Source organism: Crotalus tigris, unplaced genomic scaffold (assembly GCF_016545835.1).
Source record: "Crotalus tigris isolate CLP2741 ecotype Arizona unplaced genomic scaffold, ASM1654583v1 scf7180000017672.2133156, whole genome shotgun sequence".
In the NCBI taxonomy this organism is placed as follows: Eukaryota; Metazoa; Chordata; class Lepidosauria; order Squamata; family Viperidae; genus Crotalus; species Crotalus tigris.
Window position 1 is genome coordinate 1,295,585 of NW_024096557.1, and position 23,300 is coordinate 1,318,884.

Consider the following 23,300-nt stretch of genomic DNA (forward strand, 5'->3'; position numbering starts at 1 on the left):
TGGCTTTTGAAAAGCCAATAGGAATTTTCCAGGTTGTCTCTGCCCTGCTGAACTCGCCAAAAGTCCCATTCTGCAAATGGTGCTGCAAGTTGCCTGTAGCAAAGGCGAGCTGTCTGGAAGTTTCCACCCCTCCCTGCTTAGCAACTACTAAAAATGTAAGTAAAAGAGGGCCAGGGGTGGGAGGTGGGAGGCTGGCGGGTGCAGTGAGGGTTGCTGGCGCATGTGGGGCCCGGCGGGTGCCTTACCTCCCTTGGGCTGGGCCAGCTGGTGGCCCAGCCGGTGGTCGGCCTGCGCCATCTCTGCCGCTTGCCAGCTACGCCTCAGCCGGCGCAGGGGGCGGCACCACACATGCGTGGCGCTCCCGGGCAGGGAAAGTCCTCGACTTACAACCAGTTGGCTAGTCCTCGACTTATGACCGGTTGGGGTCGCGGCATTAAAAAGGTTGAGAACCACTGATTTAGAGGCTAATTCCTATGAAAAAGACTTGAATGAACTAGGCATTTTCAGTGTAAACAGAGGAAGAGTAAATGGAGACCTGTAGAATTCTTCCAATACTTGTAGGAGTATCATAGGGAAGAGGGTATAAATTTATTCTTCATGATGCCATAGGATAGACAGTGTTTCCCAAACATAGCAACTTTCAGATTGTTGAGTCCTTGGCGAAAAGCAGACGCGAGAAGCAGTTGTAGTTCTCAGGTTTCCTTTTATTCTGTGTTCAGCTTACAAGTGAAGGCTTCAGCAACGCCCAAAAGCTCCTAGCCTCTTATATAGGCAGTTCCCGGGTAATTGTGTTACTTTTCCCGCACCAGCACCCGCGCATGCGCACAGGCGCTGGCGACAGCCTGTCTGGTCCCGGGCAGCTTGCACCTGCCCGGGACTGCCTGCAAACGCCCCGAGCCCATTTGCAAGGCTCGGGACATAACACCCCTTTCCCCCGGGCTAAGACTACTACCAACATACAATTATTTCTTGATGCAGTGTTCTACTCCCCAGTGCTCCTACTGTTTACTGGCTTTTGTTTGGCCAGCAATGTTATGTAATCCTCTAAGTATTTAGGAGATTTCCTTGCTCTCTGTGACCTTCTCAGCTCTGGGTTTCTGACAGATGTTTCCTGACTGAGGGGAGACGTGAGCCTGTTCTCCTTATCATGCTTTGGTGCCTTCCAAGGACTGTGCCCCGATGCCTGGCCTGCTTGCTCGCCCACCGGGCTCGTCAGGCCAGGGCTTCTGTCACTTTGTGACCTGGTTGACCTGCCTAACTGTAGGCCCTCGGGCCCCTTGAAGTGATAGCCACTGCTGGGCGTCTCTATAGAACCTCCTAGGTCCGTCCAAGAGCTGTCAGGAGGCTGTCCAATCCCTAAGCCCCGTTCTGTGTCCGGGCTTGTGTGGGTCTCTGTTGTAGATCTCGATGCCTTAAGCCGCACACGAATCGGTCCCTCGGTCGTTCTTCGAGGTCCTTGAACTCGCAGTGCTTGGCGGCCTTCCTCAATGCGGCGATGTATTCTTTGGCCGACTCTCCGGATCGTTGATCCCTCTGCTCGAAGGTGTGGTGCCATGCGATGATGGACATCTTGGGCTGGAAGTGCTCCTTCAATAGCTTCTTTAGATCTGCGTAGCTGACAGACTCTAACGGGACAGGTGCTGCAAGGTTCTCTGCGATTTCGAAGGCGTCTTGACCGCAGACACAAAGCAGGGTGGCAGCCTTCAAGCTATCTTCCCTCACTTGGTTCACCTTGAGGTAATTTTCCACCCTGGCTACGTAGGACTCCCACCGCTCTGGATGTGAGACGTCGAACTCCGAAAGCCTTCCAACCTTTGCCATTTCAGGAGACGGGTCTATCAGCCAGCCTACCCCCGAATGCGCACTGGATTGGCGGGTAGCTGCCGAGTCAACGCCGTTCCATCGTTCCGCCGCTCAGGACTCACTTGGGTAAGCTTACACCTCTTCCTTTCCAGGCGATGTAAGGCATCCCATCCTCGTCGCCAGTGTTGAGTCCTTGGCGAAAAGCAGACGCGAGAAGCAGTTGTAGTTCTCAGGTTTCCTTTTATTCTGTGTTCAGCTTACAAGTGAAGGCTTCAGCAACGCCCAAAAGCTCCTAGCCTCTTATATAGGCAGTTCCCGGGTAATTGTGTTACTTTTCCCGCGCCAGCACCCGCGCATGCGCACAGGCGCTGGCGACAGCCTGTCTGGTCCCGGGCAGCTTGCACCTGCCCGGGACTGCCTGCAAACGCCCCGAGCCCGTTTGCAAGGCTCGGGACATAACACAGATGGTGTAAAGTTTAACAAAATTCTACAAGCAGCATGGTCACAGAGAATTTTGGCAGCTGAAGTCCACACATCTGGAAGCTGACAAGGTTGGGATTGTATCTAGGACTAATTCAAAGTATTGCTTAGAATCCTGCTTAATTTGGAATCACATTAGTGAAAAATGATGGGCCTTTATGCTGTCATGGAAACATATTTACTAGAAGATGAAAGATAACCTTCTTCCTGGATATTCTTGGATTCTTAAAATCCTTACCAAAAGAAATCACTTCCTTCTCTGTATTCAATTTACAACAGTCAGATTTTTAGTTCAGGTCAGTTTAACTTGTTGCTTAAATATGTGTTAAACGTATGGGTATGGTCACTTCTCTTTCATTGAGGTGCTTATGTTTGAAGAATTTATTTGCTTGAGCTCTCACAGTTCTCATTATTTCATTATAACTTTTTGGGATTTATTTATTTTCCAAATATACATTTAATATATTGTAAAGAATATTGTAAAGAGTGCAGTACTGCAGGCCACTTTAGCTGACTGCGTTCAGCAGGTCAGCGGTTCAAATCTCACCGGCTCAAGGTTGACTCAGCCTTCCATCCTTCCGAGGTAGGTAAAATGAGGGCCCAGATTGTTGGGGGCAATGTAAATATATATATACATTGCTTACTGGTGTACACCACTTAGAGAGTGCTTGCACTTAAAGCGGTATATAAGTCTCATAAATAAATAAATAAATAAATAAATATATTTTACAGATAATAATAAAAAAGGCTGCATGGTTTAAAACATAGACACATGAAGTATAATATTATATGAAGACCTAATAAGGCAAAGAGGATGCATCTGGAAACAAGTTATGCATTATTAATTTATCCTCTTTATATATAAACTGTTTGGTCTGTGTTCATTAAAAGTAATCCCAGGGTGAGATTTCCTTCTAAAAGGTGCCTTTTAGAACACTTAAATCTCACAACTAACAATATCCCAGTATAATAAAGTGGATTGAGGATGTTTAAGCCAAACATAAGTAAAGAAGTATATATATGTAGACACTTACTTACACTTCCCTAAGGATTGTTTAAATGTTTCTAAAAACAATATAAAATTATTATGCTAGATGCACAAAAGAATACTGCCTTCTAAATTTAAACCTCTGATATTTTAGCACTCTTATACTCTTCATTATTCTTAGCAGTATAATGTTTTAGGAATTATCTATAAAGATAATAAGACCTAAAAGTGTAGAATTCCAAATCCAAAATCCCAGGTTGATATAAATAGCAAGTTTTATCATAATCAAACAAAACAAAAACATAAACAAAAAAACTTACTTTCTTAGAGAAGTTAAGCTATGCAACAAATAGCTAAGTATAATTACGGCATGCATAATAAATACAGAAAATACATATCTTGAGATCTCATAATTGCTTACAACCTTAAATAGATTTTTTTTTTTACATTTATTTTTTCTGGATTAGAGTTTATTGAACTTAGGAGGTATTCATTTTCCTATATTTGAAGAGTCATGGAATATGGAGACTATACAAATATCTGTAATAAAAAATAATAATTTAATCTCAGTCTCAATCATCTGGTTATAATAAGAATTTGTGTTTAGCTCCTGCCATCTTTATAGTCAAAAAAATAATTGCCTAATCAAACGGGATAATTTTATGTTTGTTTGTTTTGGACATTTACATGGCCACCCATCTTATATGCATAATTCTGGATAGCTAACAATTAAACCAGCGTAAAAGCAATAAAATAATTTTAAAAACAACATAAATAGTAACCAAGAACATTTATGACATCCCATATTCTGTATAACTATGACCATGAAATGAAATGAAATGTGAAAGAGGTAAGGGATATTTGATGAGTTTCACAACCATCTTAATGAAGTGTTAGTTCAATTTGAAATAAAGACAAAAAGGAATAATCTTTATTTAATCAAAATATGTTTAAAAAATTACGCTAAACCATTTTTGTGGCTATATTGAAAATTCTCACAGAAGACTTTTAAAAAGCCACTGCTAGCTCCGTTTATCTCTCAACCTTCTGTGAAATTTTCAAAGCTCTTTAATAGATAGTATAGCAGAATGCAGTTTTAATTAATGAATAGAAGGAGGAAGTAATAATTTACATGGCAAGAAGAACCTAGAAAAAAAAGAAATAGAACTTAGCAATTAGTTTATATACTTTGAAATATACTTTATATTTTAATGTATTTTATACATACACACATATTTATACATAAAATATATTTTAGTGCACCTTATACATTTATTTAAATAAACTAAATTATTTAACTTAAGGAAAATCTTATGCTATTTTTAGTAGCAGCAATCTGAGCATTCCATTCATCCCTTGCTGCTATAATTGTTCAGACAGGAGTATAAAACATCAAGATACGTTAACCCACATTAGAAGCTTTCGCAAATTATTTGATGAAGTCTCATTTTTTTTCGTACATGTAGGATTTTTAAAAATATGCTTTTCGGATCTCATTGGTATTTGTAAAACTGTTTCTAGGAGCACAACTAATATTGTAAGGGCACAAATAAAAAGAATGTAATTATGGGAAAATCAGAAATGGGTTTTTCTTTTTTGGGACAGAATTCTACCAGTGTCTGCAAAATTGAAAATAGCAAATAGTATAGTATAAACAAGAATAGCCACAACACATCTAATAACAGCATTTTACAGAAACCATTTAAGCAGTCATTTTGACTAAAAGCCCTATTTAGTACATAAATACTACCAATTTTCAATTGGCTCTGAAACAATGGCATAAATAGTTTAGGGAAACTGCAGTATATATTCTGGAAAAAAAGCACACAGAATGAACAAATTGCTTTCTGGAATTACTTTACTGTTGTACATCACACTGAAACATTATAAATTTACCATTTCTTCAATTGTGCCTTACTCTAACTCAGAATTAGGCTTCATGTAAGGAAAATAGGAGAATATACAAAGAAGAATTACACCCATTCCCAATATTTAGGGTAATGCAGTGAGATTTAAGTGAATGCCAACTTTCTGCATGACCTATAAACATGGGATTAAAAGTTCATTCCTGCTGCAGTAATCATAGAATCATAGGCTTGAAGGGAACTTGGAGATCTTCTAGTCCACAGGTCAGCAACCTGCGGCTCCGGAGCCACATGCAGCTCTTTGAGCCTTGCCCTGTGGCTCCCAGCCTCCTCTGCCTTTGCAGAGAGAGAGAGACAGAGAGAGACAATTGCGCTTCCCTGCTTCAATCTCTCTCTCTCTCTCTCTGTGTGTGTGTGTGTGTGTGTGTGTGTGTGTGTGTGTGTGTGTGTGTATGTGTAAAAGAGAGTGTACTCACATGTTCTCCGAGGAGCTGAAAAGCTTACTGGGCGGAGCTCCTCCCTTTGCTGCATCTCTGCAGGAAGCAGGAAGCAGGAAGGGCAGGAGAGAGCTAGTTAGCCCAGCTAGGCTGACTCGGGAATTCTGGGAGTTGAAGTCCATGAGTCATAAAAGAGACAAGGTTGCCTACCCCTGATCTTGTTGGACAACAGCTTGAAGCTTGCCAGGTGAGCAGCAGATAGGAGAGGGGGGGGAGAAAGAGAGAGAGAGAAAGAGAGGGAGGGAGAGAGGAGAGAGAGAGAGAGAAAGAAAGAGAGTGGGGGAAGAGGAGTGGTAGACCAAGGGCAGATAGAGAGGGAGGGAGAGAGAGAGAGAGAGAGAGAGAGAGACCCTCTTGACATCTAAAATGAAGATAACGCTGCATATATCCTTTTTTAAACCTGTGTGTGTGTGTGTGTGTGTGTGTGTGTGTACACATACATACGTACATATACATATATATATACACACACACGCACACACATACACACACACAAATACCCCCCCACACACAAACACACACACCTATAATAAAGGTAAAAAAGGATATATGCAGTGTTATCTTCATTTTAGATATCAAAAGGGTTTTGCGGCTCCCAGTGTTTTGTTTTTGGTGGGAAACAGGTCCAAGTGGCTCTTTAAGTGTTTTGGGTTGCCTACCCCTGTTCTAGTCCAACCCTTTGCCCAAGTTAGAAGTCCTTACAATACCTGGACACATAGTTGTCCAATTTTTTCTTGAAAATTTCCAGTGATGGAATAACCACAACTCTTAGAAGCAAGATTAATGATTAATGATTAATTATTTGTCATAAAATTCCTTCTTAATTCCAGGTTGAATCTCCCTTTGACAAGCTTCCGCTCCTTGCTCTCTGTCCTGGCCTCAGGTCCTATGCATAATAAATTGATCCCCTCTTTCCTGTGACAGCCCTTCAAATATTGGAAGAGGGCTATCACATCACCCCTAAGCCTTTTCTTCGTTCAGTTAAACATACCTATTTCCCTTTCCAATTTATCATATAATTTAGCCTCCAGATTGAAAATGAAATTGAGATTGAAACAGCTGAACAGTGACTGATATGTTGGTTACCATATAGGCATCCATTCCCAAATGTTTTTAAGAAAAGGAGATACAGTGGCTCAGTGGTGAAGATGCTGAGTCTTAGACCATTGAAAGTCTACAGCTCACCAGTTTGATATTCAAGTGCCGTGAGACCAAGTGGGCTACCATCACTTGTTCAGCTCCTGCCAACCTACCAGTTTGAAAACATGCAAATGCAAGTAGATGAATAGGTATCACATATAAGCATGCAGGAAAGTAAGGCATTCCATGTTTCGCTGTATGCTTTATGCTGCAGTATATCATGCCAGCCACATGACTGCAGAAATATCGCCAGACAACACTGCCTCTTTGACTTAAAAAATGGAGATGAACATCATCACCTAAAGTCAATCATTAGCAGGGTAAAACCCGGAGGACACCTTTATCTTATTTTACCATATTCCCAAATGTGATGACACATAATGATAAAACTTTAGCTTTAGTACCAGCATTGGGACATTCCACACAAATACACAAGAGATGGATTTTGTATTGTGGCGTTGCCATCTATCACTTGTCCCACCTTGCACATACTGTGGGTATCTATGAATTAATATAGTTGACAAATGCTGTTTTATAAGAGAAGATTTTCCTTCTCTTTAAATTGAATGATTATAAGAATAAACTTCACCCTCCCTTCTCTAAATGGATGTATATAATATACCATTTAGGGTCAAGGTGGTATCTTTATAATTTCAGATACATCTAATCATGTGAATCCATTTTAATCCAACATCCAGAAGGGATATTGGAGTTGCTCTGTCTGCCTGTGTGAGAACTTAATCACTTGATTCTTCTGGATCACAGTATTTTGTCTAGATGATTGTAGGCTTTGTCCTGTTTCAAATTTCAATTACTGACTCACTCATATTTGCTATGGTATCTCTTCATTTCCTCAAGGTCAAGAAATAACAATAGTCCAGCATGTGAACCAAAACACAGTCTCAGACACTTATCTGAAAGATCTGCTTTTTTAATTGGAACATGAAAAAATAGTCAAACTTGGTCCAAGATTCAGAGAGTCAAGACAGGGTTGTTAGCCAATCCAAAGGTTAGTCCCAAGGTTTCTTACACAGAGATGTCATACAAGAGCTGGAATTTCCAGCAAAAATAACATGGGTCAGAGCTACTTCTTAAATAGACTGCTGCTATCAAAAGATGATCAAAAGATCCCTTGCTTGGTCTCATAGATTGTCTCTGCCTTTCTCTGTTCTTTATTTGTTGGGTATGTGGGGTAGTAGTGGCTGGGAGCCTTAATGCTATCATCACCTAACTTTTCCAGCTGCTCAAGTGGTGCCAGTATTTGATTCACCTCATGTGATTCCTGCCTTTGTCTCCCCTGAAGCTGACATTCCACAAGATCCTGCCGTGTAGCTTTACAATAAAGTAGAATTAGCTCATCTGGTTGTGATCCTATCTGGTTTACCCTGTGATGCCAATATCAATCTTGTAAGCAAGAAAGTCTCCCCCATCTCCTTTACAGTTTTTACTATCTAACTGTGGGCTATGCTCTGACCATTCCCTTGGCAGTATCTCTTTGCCCAGTCCCCCAAGATCTTTCCCACATACCATTACAATAGCCCTACATTAATTTTATTAATTTTCTGCATCTTTTCAAAAAGGTTTTTACACATCTATAACACTTTATTTTCACAAACCAGGTGTCCTAATGTAAATGGAGGTATTTGAAAGCAAATGAGGATTATTTTCTGAACTGGTCTGTATAAAAGTAAACTTTCTCTGCAGATTCTTTCAGCACTCTGCAAAGCTAAGAAAAATGTTCAAATTACTACTCAGTAAAAGTTCAATGTATGTGTTATCCCTGCTATCTCCTTCTAAGATATGGGTATAATTTTGATGTACAGTACATTACTTGACAAGGGGCATTTGGAGATCAATTTACAATATGGTTTTTAATGATTTTCGAATGCACAATTAAGATAACTATTCAAAATAGAAAATAGGACATTGTATTTGACCAGCAGAAGGCAGCATTTGAAGTTGAATTACATATAAATGATGAATTTGATGAATATGCCAAAACATATAACCTTTGATTGAAATTTGAAACAGAACAAGTGAAAGACTGTATGACAAGTTGGGCTAGGGATCTTGTATACAATACACTGATGAAATAGTGAAATATTTTAAAAACACTTTAAATTTAATAATTTAGAATTTTTATAAAATGATGTACCTTTGATATACGACTCTAGGAAAAATGTCTAGAATAGTACTTCAAATATGTTGGAAATGTGGACAACATCAAGGGTCATTTTTATTATCCAGTTGAACTTATAACCAGAAAATTCAGATTCAGATACATATAATGATACAAACCAGAACTTTTCCTGCTGGGACTGATGAAGAGAAAAGAGTCATGGAAGATTCTGCTTATATATGATTACTTTGTGAGAAGATTATGTACTAAAAATGGAAAGATTCTGAAACACCCATTGTGGAGGAATGGTTGGTAAAGATCAGAGAACTTGCAGAGATATGAAACTAACTTATTTGTTTAGAGAAAGATCACTAACTATATTTATTGGGACTGGAAACCCCTAATGGATGTTTGATGAAAAAAGAGGAAAAAAATGAACTTATCTTTGAGTTTAAAGATTAGTAAACATAACTTATGAAAAGAAAGAAATTATAATGTAATCTTAGAGAGAGAAGATAAAAGATAAATGCATTTATAGCTGCTGTCAAAAAACCTGGTAGCTATATTTTTCTTTTGTTTTTCATTTCTATTATTTTGTTATTCTTTCTCACTTATTCGCTGTTCTTTTTCTTTGTTTCTTTTCTAATATTTGCATTGTTTTTATCATGTCAAAAATTTCATTAAGAAAAATGTTATATATTTAAAATGTGGTCCTCAGTAGTGTAACATAAAATATGTTCAGAACACATATTGTCTAGTAGAAGAGGACACAGAAAAAGAATTCTTGTTTTACAAGATTCATGGACTTTTAAACATAAAATAAAATATTTTTAGGTAGAAGGTTGTATGCAATTTCCCCAAGGTTATAGTAACTCAAATAAAAAGACCCACATCCCTGTGGGAAACTAGAAAAAACCAGCAGGGCAGTTCATAAACTGTTATTAGGATAATATTCAGAGTATTTCTTCATCTTTGCATGCTGTGCCCTTGCTCTGCCTAGCAAAAATGAATAGCTGTCATCTGTACAATTTTCTAAGTATCAAATGGTGCAGTTACACTTTGACAGACATCCATGACCCTTTTAATTGTTTTCACCCTATTAGATGAACCTAATAAAGTAATAATAATACATATTTGTTGGACAAGATATGAAAGGACAGATCAGCAGTATTCCAACTGAAGATGGAAATATAGGCATGCATTTTAAAAAATAATTTAAAGGCAGTGGTGGGATTCAAATATGTGAACAATCTCTGTGTCAATGCTGCAAATACTATATATTCTTGCTTTGACAATATGCAAAACTGTCTGGTATTTATTGGGTTAATACTTAGCTTAGACTGGGGGGGGGGGGGAAAAAGCCCGGGAAAGAAAGAGGAAGTAAACTTTTGACCTTCTCACTAATTGGATAATGTGACCTGTGACTGCATGAGAAGGGAGGGGTTTGGCAAGGAAAGCTTGATGCCAGCGAAAGGAAGTTCAGATTCTGGCATCAACCCGTCCATCATGGTGACCGGCAAAACTGTAGCTCTGCAATAAAGATTTTAGGAAACATGCCTGAAAGTTCTTTGAAGTGCTTCATTAGTCGGAACATGTGACACTTTGTTTGGATGCTGCTTCCAGAAGTCCATTCTGGGCCTGGGCAACAAAAAATTAGCTACCAGTTTTGCCGAACTGGTGCGAACTGGCTGAATCCCACCACTGTTTAAAGGGTATAATTTGAACCAAGCAAGGTTTTTAAAAACAACTTATTACGTTTTTGAATAAGGAAATTGTTGTACTTAGTTTAAAGCATTCTAAAGAGTAGAAAAACTAAAATATACTTTAAAGTTGAGCACACCAATCTTTGTTCTGACTAATAATAGATGAATAGTATTGTAGAGAAATATACCGATTTTATATTAATATATATTATTTTCCCAATAATTTATTCTCCTTCTATGAATCAATTTCTTAAATACTTCTAAGTTAATAATTTCTAATTAAAAACACAGACTCTTTACTCTGCATAACTTCTCCTAATATTCTAACTGTATACATGTTGCTGATAATAATGCTGATTACACTATTCAAACATGGTTTGTATTCATGTGACTGTACATGTAAGAAATTAAAATACTCATTCAGGCAGACAGGAATTGACTTTGAAAGCCAAATTACTCCCTTGGAGGCTGTTACAATCTGTTCTGTAAATACTTATTTATGGACTTTTTAATTGAAGGATTATATTTGCATATACACTGGAGTACATTTTGAATATAAGATTTATTTACTCTTAAAATAGTATGGTTCTTCAAGGTTAATATTATTTTACATGAAAAAAGTTTCACAATTCAAATTGTTAACAGAATACACACCTTAGTCAAGTATTTTTATATGCACAGAATTTAGAAATGCCCTTCAATTTTGAATACAATATAAAATATGGTATTTTATATATCTATTATTGAAATGATTACACTTTTTATTATCTATGATATCATAGATGATGTAGTCAATTCAGAGCTAACAATGGCCAGAGTGACATATATGCCTAGTAAAATCAATCTAGTTGCCAAAATGTTTATTCTAGTCAACAGCTTGATAACTGTTAGAAGAAAGTTCTGGTTCAAGTCCAAAAACCACTCAGGATAAATTGCTTGGAGCAGAAGCAAAGTTTATTCAACATCTTTAGCAAATGAAGGTAGTTACAAGATTACAGTTTTAAGAATGGTTACCTTTATAGAAAAGTCTTCCCCCACATTGTCCCCAGAAAGTGTGTAAACCCAGTCTACCTTTTGGGAGTTATTCTCACAGGGTCCCATAGAGAGGATGATATGAATTGACTCACTGGGGTCAATATTTATCTTTTAGAAGTTACTAGTGGCAACTTTGGGGAGGGGAGTGTTATGTCAGGAAAATGTGGATGATTTTTGTGCAAAGAAATGAGGAACTTGTAATATCTAGAGGAGATTCTCTTATTTAGATAACTTGCTGATATTTGCCAATTTGCTTTGTTACCATTAGCTTGGGTGTTAAAAAGCTTAAGCAGTCTTTTGTTTTACTGATGAGTTCATTGAAAGTAAAGGGCATATTAAGGTGGCATGTGTAGGGTGGTGGGGAGGTTGGTCATCCTACAATATTCTCATATAATCAATCCTTATAATACATATTTGCCAAAACATCTGGCTCCTTTAAAATCAAGAATTCTTAGGCCAGATCCAGATGTTTATATGCTTATATCATTTGTATAATTGAATCCATCAGTATAGTGACAGATATATGGATTAGTTTATTTCTAGGCTTCTACAAAAAGAAAACCAACAACTTAGTTGACAAAGAGGGGAAAATTATCTTAGGTGAGGATGAAAAACTAAAAAGATGGAAGGAATATATTGAAGAACTTTTTGAGGACACTAGGGATGATATAGATATGGGAAGTATAACAACTGGACCAAATATCACTATGGAGGAGGTTGAACATGCAATACAAATAGCAAGAACAAGAAAAGCCACAGAACCTGATGATATCCCAGTAGAAATTTTAAAATTGCTGGAAGACAATAGTTTGGCTAAAATCAACTTTTGTGACAACCCTCCAAAAATAAATGCAAAGAAGTGTACTGAATACAGAACAATAAGCTTAATGAGTCATGCCCTGAAAATATTCCTGAGAATAATTCACACAAGAATATACAACAAAATTGAAGAGCGTCTAGGTAACACACAATTTGGTTTCAGAAACAATCTTGGTATATGAGATGCACTATTCAGCATTCAAGTTCTTGTACAGCATTGTAGAGATGTCAGTCACAGTGTTTACATGTGCTTCACTGATTTTGAAAAAACTTTTGCTAAAATAACTAACTAATAGCAAACTATTAAAAATCCTGAAACAAGGGGAACTAGATGACAAAGACATCCAAATCATAAAGAATCTGTATTGGCATCAGGTAGCAAATGTGAGACTAGGCCAAAAATACTCAGCTGATGCAGAAATAAGAAGAGGAGTCAGACAGGGATGTATTCTGTCTCCACTGTTGTTCAATATCTACTCTGAGCCAATCTTCAACAAGGCACTGGAGAACATCGATGCTGGCATCAAAGTAAACGGTGTTTGGATCAACAACTTAAGATATGCTGATGATACAGTTCTGCTTGCCAGTAAGCATGAAGACCTTCAGCTCCTCATCAACAGAGTCACAGAAATATCTGAAAAATACGGCTTGAAGTTTAACACCTCAAAAACCAAGATCATGGTCATCAGCAAACAACCCATTAATTTACCACCAATACATTCAGAAGGAATATCACTAGATAAAGTTGAAAGGATCATGCACCTCAGTTCTAATTTACATGAAAACTGGGACATGACCACTGAAATAAAGACAAGGATAGAGAAAGCTCGAACAGCATTCTTCAAAATGAAAAAGGTCTTCTGCAGTCACAACATAAGTCTAAGACTGAAAATCAGGCTTGTCAGATGCTATATTTTTTCTATCCTGCTCTATGGAGTAGAGAGTTAGTCTCTGAAGAGACTAGAAGCATTTGAAATGTGGATTTACAGACACTGTTACGTATAAGCTGGGTTGACAAGATCAGAAATGAGGTGACAAGCCACCTGGGAAAGCCAAGGGAAATCATCAAAACAATTAAAAAACAAAAATTAGAATACTTCGAACATGTGATGCGACACACAGAAAAATAAGGCATACTCCATTTAACCCTCCAAGGAAAGATTGAAGGCAAATGAGGTCCAGGTAGAAGAAGAACATCATGACTTCAAAATCTAAGGGACTGGTTTGGGACAAAACTCAGCAGCACTTTTTCATGCGGCTGCTGATAAAAACTGGATTGCCAACATGATCGCCAATGTCTGATAACAGATATGGCACAAGAAGAAGAAGAATGTATTATTTAGTAATCCCATTCCGATCCACTTCAAAATGAATCTACATTAACAATACGATGAAAGTCATAATAAAATAATGCTAAGCATTATTACATTGATTGCAAGAAGAAACAATTTCTGAAACAGGAAATAAAAGCTAGAGTAAAACTTAATAATTATGAATCAATGTAGTCAAAGTAGGGCAAATTTTACAAATATCTAACCAAAACTTAGCTACATTCAGAGAGAGAAAAACTGCATCAAAGAGAAAGCTGCAAATAACTGTTTAAAAAGATTCTGAATAAAAAAGAGCATGCAAAAATGATTGGAGAAATGTTTAGATGATATTTTGCCTGTCTGGTCAGAAAATGAATATCTGTGTAAGGCTTCAGTGCTTATTTATGTTATGATTTTTTTGTTTTGAAAGGGAGAGCTTTAAAAAACTCTTTCATTCTTTAATACTAACAGAATATTTAAATTGAACTTTCTTCAGTGACAAATTTGCAATTCAACCAATGACCTAGTTATAAACATTAAATGATACATTTGCTTAACTTTGCTGTAATAACCTGCTTTCTCTGAAACCATGACACTGAAAAATCTAAATATAAATATCTACATTGGCCGTCAAGATAATTACATATCAGATTAAATTAAAATATACACATGCTATTAGGTATCTCACCCATTAATTCATATGGCATTGAACTTCATGCTGCCATTTCCTTTGAGTAGCAATTATACTGTAATGGTATATGTTAAAATGTGTAAAGATAATATTTTAAAAAGCATATGGCAAATAACAACAATTTTCAGTATTCTTATTCACTAGTCTAGACATGTCAAATACAAGGTCCAGGGGCCAGATGTGGCCCGTGAAGTGATTTCATGTGGCCCATGAAGCCATCCTGGAAACAGTGAGGGAATGGCCCCTGCTGCCTTGGCCCTGGCCCAGGCCAGCTGGGAGCCAATGTACAATTTTGTGGTGGCCATCTATGCTGAAACGCATTCAGTCTCAGCTCCACAAGGTCATCTGGAAACAGCGAGGAACCAGCCCCTGCCGCTTTGGCTTCGCCCCCTGGATGTGCGCTGGGGAGGTGTCACCCTTTGTGAGGAATGAAGAAATGCACAATCGTCTGGAAGTGGCCAAAAAATGGCCCTTGCCTACCTACTTCACATATCTGGCTTGATGGGCTCTGAGGGAGGGGTTTCGGCAGGCAGAGGGGCGTTCTCCTCACAGCACCAAGAGGCTGAGCTGGGCAGCGCAAATACAAAAAGAAGCACATTGACGCCCAGCCCCCATCCTGCCTGCTTTCGGCAGGCAGCGGGGTGCTCTCCTCACAGTGCCAAGAGCTGAGCTGGGTGGGACGAAACTGATGAGAAGTGCAATACTGCCTAGCCCCCAGCCTGCCCAGTTTCAGCAGGCAGCAAGGTGCAAAGCTGGCGAGCTTCATACCGCCCGGTTCAACCTCTTGGCTGGGGACTGGGTGGCATCACACTTCTTTTTGGATTTGTGCTGCTTGGTTCAGCCTCTCGGTGCTGTGAGGAATGCGTCCCACTGCCTGCCAAGATCGGGCAGGCTGGGGGCTGGGTGGCATTGTGCAGGTAATGTTGACTCTCACACTGCTCATGGCATCCCCTCACCCAGAGCCCACCAAGCCAGATATGTCAAGTAGGTGAGGGCCATGTGCTGGCCACTTCCAGGCGATGGTGCATTTCGTCATTCCTCACGAAGCATGACACCTCCCCAGCTGCGTTTCTTGCCTGATTTTCTTCCTCCCTCATCTCACCACTCTGTACTTAGGAAGGAAGAAAAGAAAGAAGGAAAAAAGGAGAGGGAGGGTCTGAGGGAAGTCTTGCCTTAGTCCTGCCTTGCTGCCCTTTTACCATCCCCTTGCCCTCTCTTCCTGGCCTATCCTGGGGGTCTCCCATCCTATTGCTAAGGAAGCTTTGGATACAAAGCCGGGTCTCCTCCCATGGAGAGGGAATGGGTCTCCCTCTGACTTTGCCCTCGTACCCATCATGAGCAACCTGGCTAAGGAGAGCAAGCACAGCAGCAGCAGCCTTGAGGAGGAGGTAAGTGTAGCTGGGAACCCCCTTGGGGAAGTGCGGCTGGGCTTGGTGCTGCAGGTGCTCAAGAGCCAGGCTGGGCATTTGACCTCTGCTGCCCAGGGCTCTGGGCAGCCTGCACCACCATCCAGCCCCCCCCCCGCATGGCCTGAGAGGAATGGTGAGGCTCCTCCAGTGGACCATGCCTTGGCACTTGCTCTGGTCCCACCCCCTTCTGCCAGAGACCCTCAGATCTGTCCCACTCCTGCCCAGGCCCTCACAGGCACCCTTGTAGAACAATGTAGAGCTGGCCATGCCTACCCAATATGCCACACCCACTCCATCCACGCCCACCCAGTAGGCTGCACCCACCCTGGCCACACCCACCCAGCCCCTCGAGGGCAACCACAATGCTGATGCGGCCTTTAATGAAATTGAGTTTGATACCCCTGCACTAGTTTATCAATGCCTGTGTTACAGTTTAAACAGATCTACAATTCACAATCTTGAATTATCATAAATATAGATAATTTTCTGTAGGTACATGGTGTTATTAAATAATAATAATAATAATAATAATATAACAACAACAACAACCTTGGAGGTTATCTAGTCCAACCCTCTACTCAGGCAGGAAACCCTATACCATTTCAAACAAATGCCTGTCCAGTCTCTTCTTAAAGACTTCCAGTGTTGGAGCATTCACAGCTTCTGGAGACAGGTTGTTCCACTGATTAATTCTTCTAACTGTCAGGAAATTTCTCCTTAGTTCTAGGTTGCTTCTCTCTTTGATCAGTTTCCAACCATTGTTTCTTGTCCTGCCCTCTGGTGCTTTGGAGAATAATTTGACTCCCTCTTCTTTGTGGTAGCCCCTCAAATACTGGAATACTGCTATCATGTCACCCCTATTTCTTCTTTTCTTTAGACTAGCCAACCCAAGTCCTGCAGCCATTCTTCATATGTTTTAGTGTCCAGGCCTTTGATCATCTTAGTTGCTCTTCTCTAAATTTTTCCAAAATCTCAATATCTTTTTTGTAGTATGGTGACCAAAATTGGTTGCAGTATTTTAGTCCAATTTGCATTAGAAAAGGAATTTGGGAAGTCTTGGACTCCTCACCAGCTTCTACTGCTTCCAGACAGGGAACTATTTGCATAGTATCTATCACTAATTGGGCGCTTGAGACATTACTGCCTCAGGATGTCTTGTGCTCAGCCTAGACTGGCTTCCAGGAGAAGTTCCTGCAATAATCTTGAATGATACTACAGATTCAATCACTTAGACTGTATGGCATAGTAGGAAGAGGAGTTAGAACTTGCATGCAGCTAACTAAAGAGAAGAGAATGATATAGTCCCAGCATGCTGACTCTGACTTTGTTCCAGTTCTTTCCTCAGTGCCTCTTAATCTCTGCCAATTCTGTACAAGTCTTTCTCATTCTCAGTAAAGATGTAGTGCAATACTGGAAGAACAAACTTTTGTTTTGTTTTGTGCAGTCAAATTGTAATGAAGGAACAATATCATCACCATATAAAATGTTACATCAACTTTTCTCCTCAGGCAATATAATTTAAGTAAAACCCTTAGATTTACATGTCCTTGTTAAATGAACTAGCAATCCATTTAAATCTGAAATAAGATGAACTATTAGGATATCAATAGAGCTATACTTTAAATAGGGAAGCTTAGGCTTTGAGTTATATCATACTCTTTTGTAATAATCTCCAGGAGAGCGATAGTCACATTCAAACAGAAAAAAAGTTTATGAAATCCAGGTGTCTAATCTCTCTTATAGCCAAGACAAAATAATAGAGTCACAGTTGTGAAATGGAAGTGTACCTGCAACAGGGAGCCAATAGGACCTAGCAGATTGTGAGCCTGAAGACTTCATTCCAGGTTGTTTAATGATCCATTATAGATTGCCTGAAAGGGCAGACTTGTTTTGGACGAAGAAGAATATACAGCAAAGAAATTGCCAATGTTCCTTTTAAGAATCTTCCCCTTATTTGATAAAGGGAAAAATGTTTGAACAGGAAATTCTGACAAAAAAAGAAAAAGGAAGAGTGGTAGCAATGGAAAATGAATAAACCTGTGTATTTCTTAGTGCTTTATTGTCATATACCAAAATCATTGTGATTTCCAATTAAAGGAAGAAAAAAATTAAGTAAGTTAGTTGTGAAAAATAATGTCATATGACGATCACACAAAAAGAACAGAATGTGAGAAAGAAGGAAAATGAAAATACATTCATAATTGTTTGAAGAAACTACCTTAGTAGTCTTTTTAAAATAAAGACTCTCTTGAAAAAAGAATATATTTAAGATTATTAACTATTGTTTTAGTCAGAGAATGTCTTAAAATGCAGGAAAGGTGACTAACAAAAATGCATTTCATGGACAATATCATACATAATTCTGAATCCTTTCCATATTTTATATTTTATTCCTTTAAAAATAAAACAAATATTATAACTCTTTTTATTTCTTCTGCAATATGTGTATTATATGTGTTTTTTAACTTGTTTTGTTCAAAAATAAATGTACATAACTCAGTAGCAACAGCATGCTTATTGAAAAACTAATTTATATGCTTTGAAACAAACAAGGGCTGCCTTTGTTGTACTGGGTGCAAAAGTGGATAAAAGGAAGGGGTGTGCATTCTTCTCAGGTGCTATTTGTCATTGTCTAGCCTTCCAAAGAACAAAGTCAATATTGTTACTATAGATTTTTCTTCCTCACTAAATATTGTAAAATGTCTTATGGTAGAAAAGCTGTTGGTTGAAAGAAATACAGCTTGGTATATTGTTACCATAGCTCTATTAACCTAGTTGAAAAATGGTCAGATAGAAGCAAAGGAGAGCCATTTGCACAGTGCAATTGTGTGAAGGTTATGGAAAGAAAGATAGCAACCTGATGCCCATAATTCATAGAAAGAATAACTGTTGCTGCAGCACAGCCAGTCTAATGACAATTGCCTAAATTTTCCTTTGAAGCATCCTGAAAATCAACAGAAGTTTTTGTAACCAAAATGGCTATATAGTGTGCTCATGAATAGTAGCCATATAAAATGAGTCAAACTGAGATACTAACTAGGTTCTATATAGTATTTGAGACAGCATGCTGTATCTTCTATGTTCAAAAGAAATCTGTTGAAAGCTGGAAATAAAGTAAAATAATAATAACTATAATTTTCATACTCTTTCAAGCTGGGAGTTGGGTGACATATAAATGAATAAAGGTATAATTAATAAATTTATATATTTATGAATGTAAATATAAACAAATAATTAAAATAATTTTATGAATACTTTGATTTCTTAAAGCCTTCTATTCTCTTCATAGTTTATGAAATTGTAATGCAGTTGCTTCCTAATTATGCCATCAGATGCAGCTGTGATATATGCATGACAACAGGCACAATGTTACTAAGTGGCTGTGAGCCACTTGACTGTTAAAATACATCAAAAAACTTCATACAATTTCAACAACAAATCAGATCTTTATGAGCCATAACTTGTGCTTTGTAACTTCTTTTTTGATAAAGGAATATGAAAATATTGAAATTGTATTTAATACTGGGTTATTATTATATAGTTTATTTTACATCTTTCCTGTTGACCTAGGAAACTACTCAGATCTTGAAACCTTTTGGCAAAAAAAAACCCTATATCTGGCATAGAATATCTAAGTAAATATGGAAGAGGATGGGATGAGGAGGCAAGATAAACATTTGCAGATCTATAGAGAGGGAACTGTAAGTGAAAGACCAACAAGAAAATTTCTGAAAAGAGTAAAAGATTAAAGAAATTCTGATGTGTGTGTATAATAGGTCAAGCACCAGAAATGATTATGAAAAAAACCAAAGAAACTTCTTTATTGTGACTGAGATGGCATTCTCTCCAGTTCAATTTACAGAAAAATTGAATTCATACCTCATGATATGACAAGATTTTAAAATATTTTTTAAACAAGATAGAGTATAAATCATGGTTTATAATTCTAACAATTGGGATTCAATATGACATACTAAACAATGTTACAATTGGTATATGGGATATGGGGATTCGGAGTAGTAAGAAAAGAATTTGCATTGGAAAAAAATCCTTGGCATCTGATGAAGAAAATGTAGTCACAACAACTTTTTGATCCACCAGCACATTGTTGTTTATTTTTATTGTCATTATTAGAACATGGCTTTTCCAACCTAAAGTACCAAAGTCCAATCTCATTTTTACTCTCAACATTGGCCTCTGGGTAGAGAAAGTTCACAGATTTTCTAGAAAAAATCAAAATGGTTACTTTAAAAGTATCCCTCTCAGTCTAGAACAGGGGTGTCAAACAGCCAGCCCACGGGCCGGATGCATCGTAGCAAAACTGTGCCCATCACATTGCTGGCAATGGCAAAAAAGTTGTGATACATCACAACACGTCATGTGATGTTGCAAGTTTGACATTCCTAGTCTAGAAAAAGGAGAAAGGAAATAATTGGTAATGAGAAAAATCCTGTTTTTTTAGGGGGAGGGGAATCTGCTATTGCATGTTTTGGGAAATTATTACTATATTTTCTTTTTTTTTCTTTTTAAAATTCTTTTTAGGTCTGTATCACAAGAATTTTAAAAAGAAAAAAAAGATGTAAACATAGTTTACATTTGGTGAAGTTTCATACAGATTGAAAGGATCAATTGTGTGAAAGGAACTTTGCATTTCAGGTTCTCAAAGTCTTACATTCTGGTTTGAAGGGCATATATCCAATTCCCATTGATTTACAAATAGTATTGAAATCCTACAGAAAGAAAGCTCACATTTCTAAATAGTTTGATTTAACACTTATCCTACTTTGATCATGATCACTATTAATGAGGATTAAGCTTTTGATTATCAAGTTCTATTATGGCTTTAACTGTGGCTCTGAGAAAGTTTACTTGATATTTATGAAAATGTTGGCCTGTATGTTTGGAAAGGCAGTTGGCAATGATACAATTGTCATATTTTATCTACTTTTTCGTTCCCTGTAGATTCATGATTTTGTCGTACTACTGTGCATTTTGATCAAGAAAGGGAACAGAAAAGATTCACATATGTGATAAATTTAGGTGAGTCTTCAATATCTTTCACATCGTTAAGCTATATTTTTATATAAAATATTTTAAATGGAATAAATTATATTCCTTATTCCTCTAAAAGTCTAGTCTTAACATTTTTGCTTTTTAAAATGATTGTATACATTATTAATGGGTATTAAATGTATTGTATTCATTATAATTAAAATAATGTTGATAACTTTAACATTTAAAATATATATTAGCTTGAGTATTAAACATTCTGAGGTACAAGTCTCTGATATCCCATTTGAAGCGATAGAACTGCTTCAAATGATGAATTAATCTGACAGCACCTATAAACAATCTTTGATTCATATACACTGAAACTTGTTATAAGTAAGGAATGATTTAGACAGAACACATTTAGCACTGTCCAGCTACTAACATTTATTACAGAAATTCCACTGCAGATGAAACAGTGGCAGATAACATGTCATAAATCAGAACAGACCACCAAAACAAATTGTGCCTCATAAACTACTTTAATATGTCATGAAGCTTCCAAATATAGATAACAGTTCCATTTGTTAAGAAGCTTGAGGCACTTTTTCACTGACAAGTGCAAGACACTTGGTATTTCCATTTACATGTAATATCTCAATGATTCTAAGAACTTATTTAAGCAAAATTAGATTGCTGTGATTGCAAACCTTTGATACATTTCAGAATGACCACATTAAATATGCATCAACCTACACACAGATTTTACTAAGATAGTAATTTGAAACAAATATAAAATATTGGTTATGTTCTTTGTTTTTCCTAATGCTTTAGCACCTTCTGAAGTTTTAAGCATACTTGAGGACTTTTAGAGAGCAAACTGTTCAATACTATCAGTAAAAACAAACAAACATGGGTTTGTTTGGGCAATTCTAGAATATAGAATTATATTATCCTACATATCATAAGATAGCAATGTACTGCAATACAAAGTTTAATTAATTGTTCAAAAATTGAACTACAATGACTTGTTATAATTATAAAACTATAATGTTCATATTATAGAAAACTGAAAGATTAAGATTTCAAAATTTGAGAATTCAGAGTTATGATATATTTATTATACCAGGTTCTTTTCTTTTCTTTTATGTTACTTTATAATATCTTTATGCTATTGGGGGGGGTATTTCCCCCCCCCTTTCTTTCCATTGTTCTTTCTTTTTTAAAGCTACTTTAAATTCTCAAAGGAAAACGTCTAGTCTGGATTTTTGTTTTAGAAAGTGTTCTCATCTGGCATTCTAACACTTTAGAAAGATTTAAAACGTGCGGACACTACTGTTTTGAGCTGACACTAGAGGGGATAGTTTGACAATTGTTGAATAAAATTTTTCATAGTTTTCTTTTTCATAAATTTTGTCTTTTCATAGATTTTTGAAAATCGGCTGGCTAGCAAAATGCGGTAGTGGGAAATAGATTGTTAGTTTTAGGGGAAGTTGGCTGCTGATCCTATCTAGATCCAATCTAGAAAAGGTTACTGAAAGACCAGAAGATGATGAAGAGTACCTCTAATTCAGGAGCATGGCATGTTGGAGAGAGAGAGAGAGAGAGAGAGAGAGAGGGAGGGAGGGAGGGAGGGAGGGAGGGAGGGAGGGAGAGAGAGAGAGAGAGAGAGAGACTATAACTCAGGACTATATATACTATTTCATGGACTGTATTAAATTTTTCTAACATCATTACTTTGTAGATGCTGAAGATGCCGCCAAGCACAATTAAATGCTGAGCAGAGAAAGATATCGAGCTGGGCCAGAAGTTTTCCACTTATGACAAGCAATTCATTTGTCATAAACATGACAGAAGTTGAGCAAAATAGTCATATGTATTGATTTTTGCTAATTTTGCTAATTTTGCATAAACATTTTTAAAAAAACTATTTCTAAACCATAGAAAAGCAGTTTGAAAATGTACATTAAGGAAGAATAATGTGAATTTTAACAAAGACTTGCTTATCTGATACAACCCATTGCTTCAGTAACAGAAATAACATGTAGGCTTTTATTTCATTAAGAATGAAATATGTCATGACACAGTAAGGTTTGATTCCTCCCTTAGGTTTCATTTTGATGCAATAGAGTTGGAAGTCTTTTCCCTTACTGCTTGACTGTTGACATAGCAAATACAATAATGATTAGCCACATTGTGTTCAGCATGTTTCTAAAACCAGTTTTCTCATTTTAATTTTCTCCCTTTTGCTAAGAGAGTTATTGGTTGCTTTGAAATAAAAAAATTAGACAAGACAGCTACATAGAATGTTTGGTGAGATCTGAGGCTAAAATCCCACATCAGTCTTGGCAGCTGTGATAATGATGTATAATTTAATTGAAGCTATACTGAAGGTCCTTAGTAGTACTTCAAACCTTTTCCTTTGTTTATGCATTATTCAAACTAATGGCAG

The 23,300-nt window shown here is 37.5% G+C and overlaps 1 protein-coding gene and 1 long non-coding RNA gene across 16 annotated transcripts in view; one reads left to right on the forward strand and one right to left on the reverse strand.

Moving 5' to 3' along the window:
* Window positions 1-23,300, reverse strand: part of ROBO2 (roundabout guidance receptor 2) — a 908,846-nt gene that overhangs the window by 720,697 nt on the left and 164,849 nt on the right. The gene's annotated exons all lie outside the window — the stretch shown is intronic.
* Window positions 11,454-22,709, forward strand: LOC120305425. 2 transcript variants are annotated; one of them, XR_005556041.1, is made up of 4 exons: window positions 11,464-11,575; window positions 19,430-19,560; window positions 20,822-20,899; window positions 22,593-22,709. It is a non-coding gene; the product is annotated as an uncharacterized LOC120305425 (long non-coding RNA). The 2 variants fall into 2 exon arrangements; XR_005556040.1 differs by lacking the exon at window positions 19,430-19,560 and having other exon boundaries at window positions 11,454-11,575.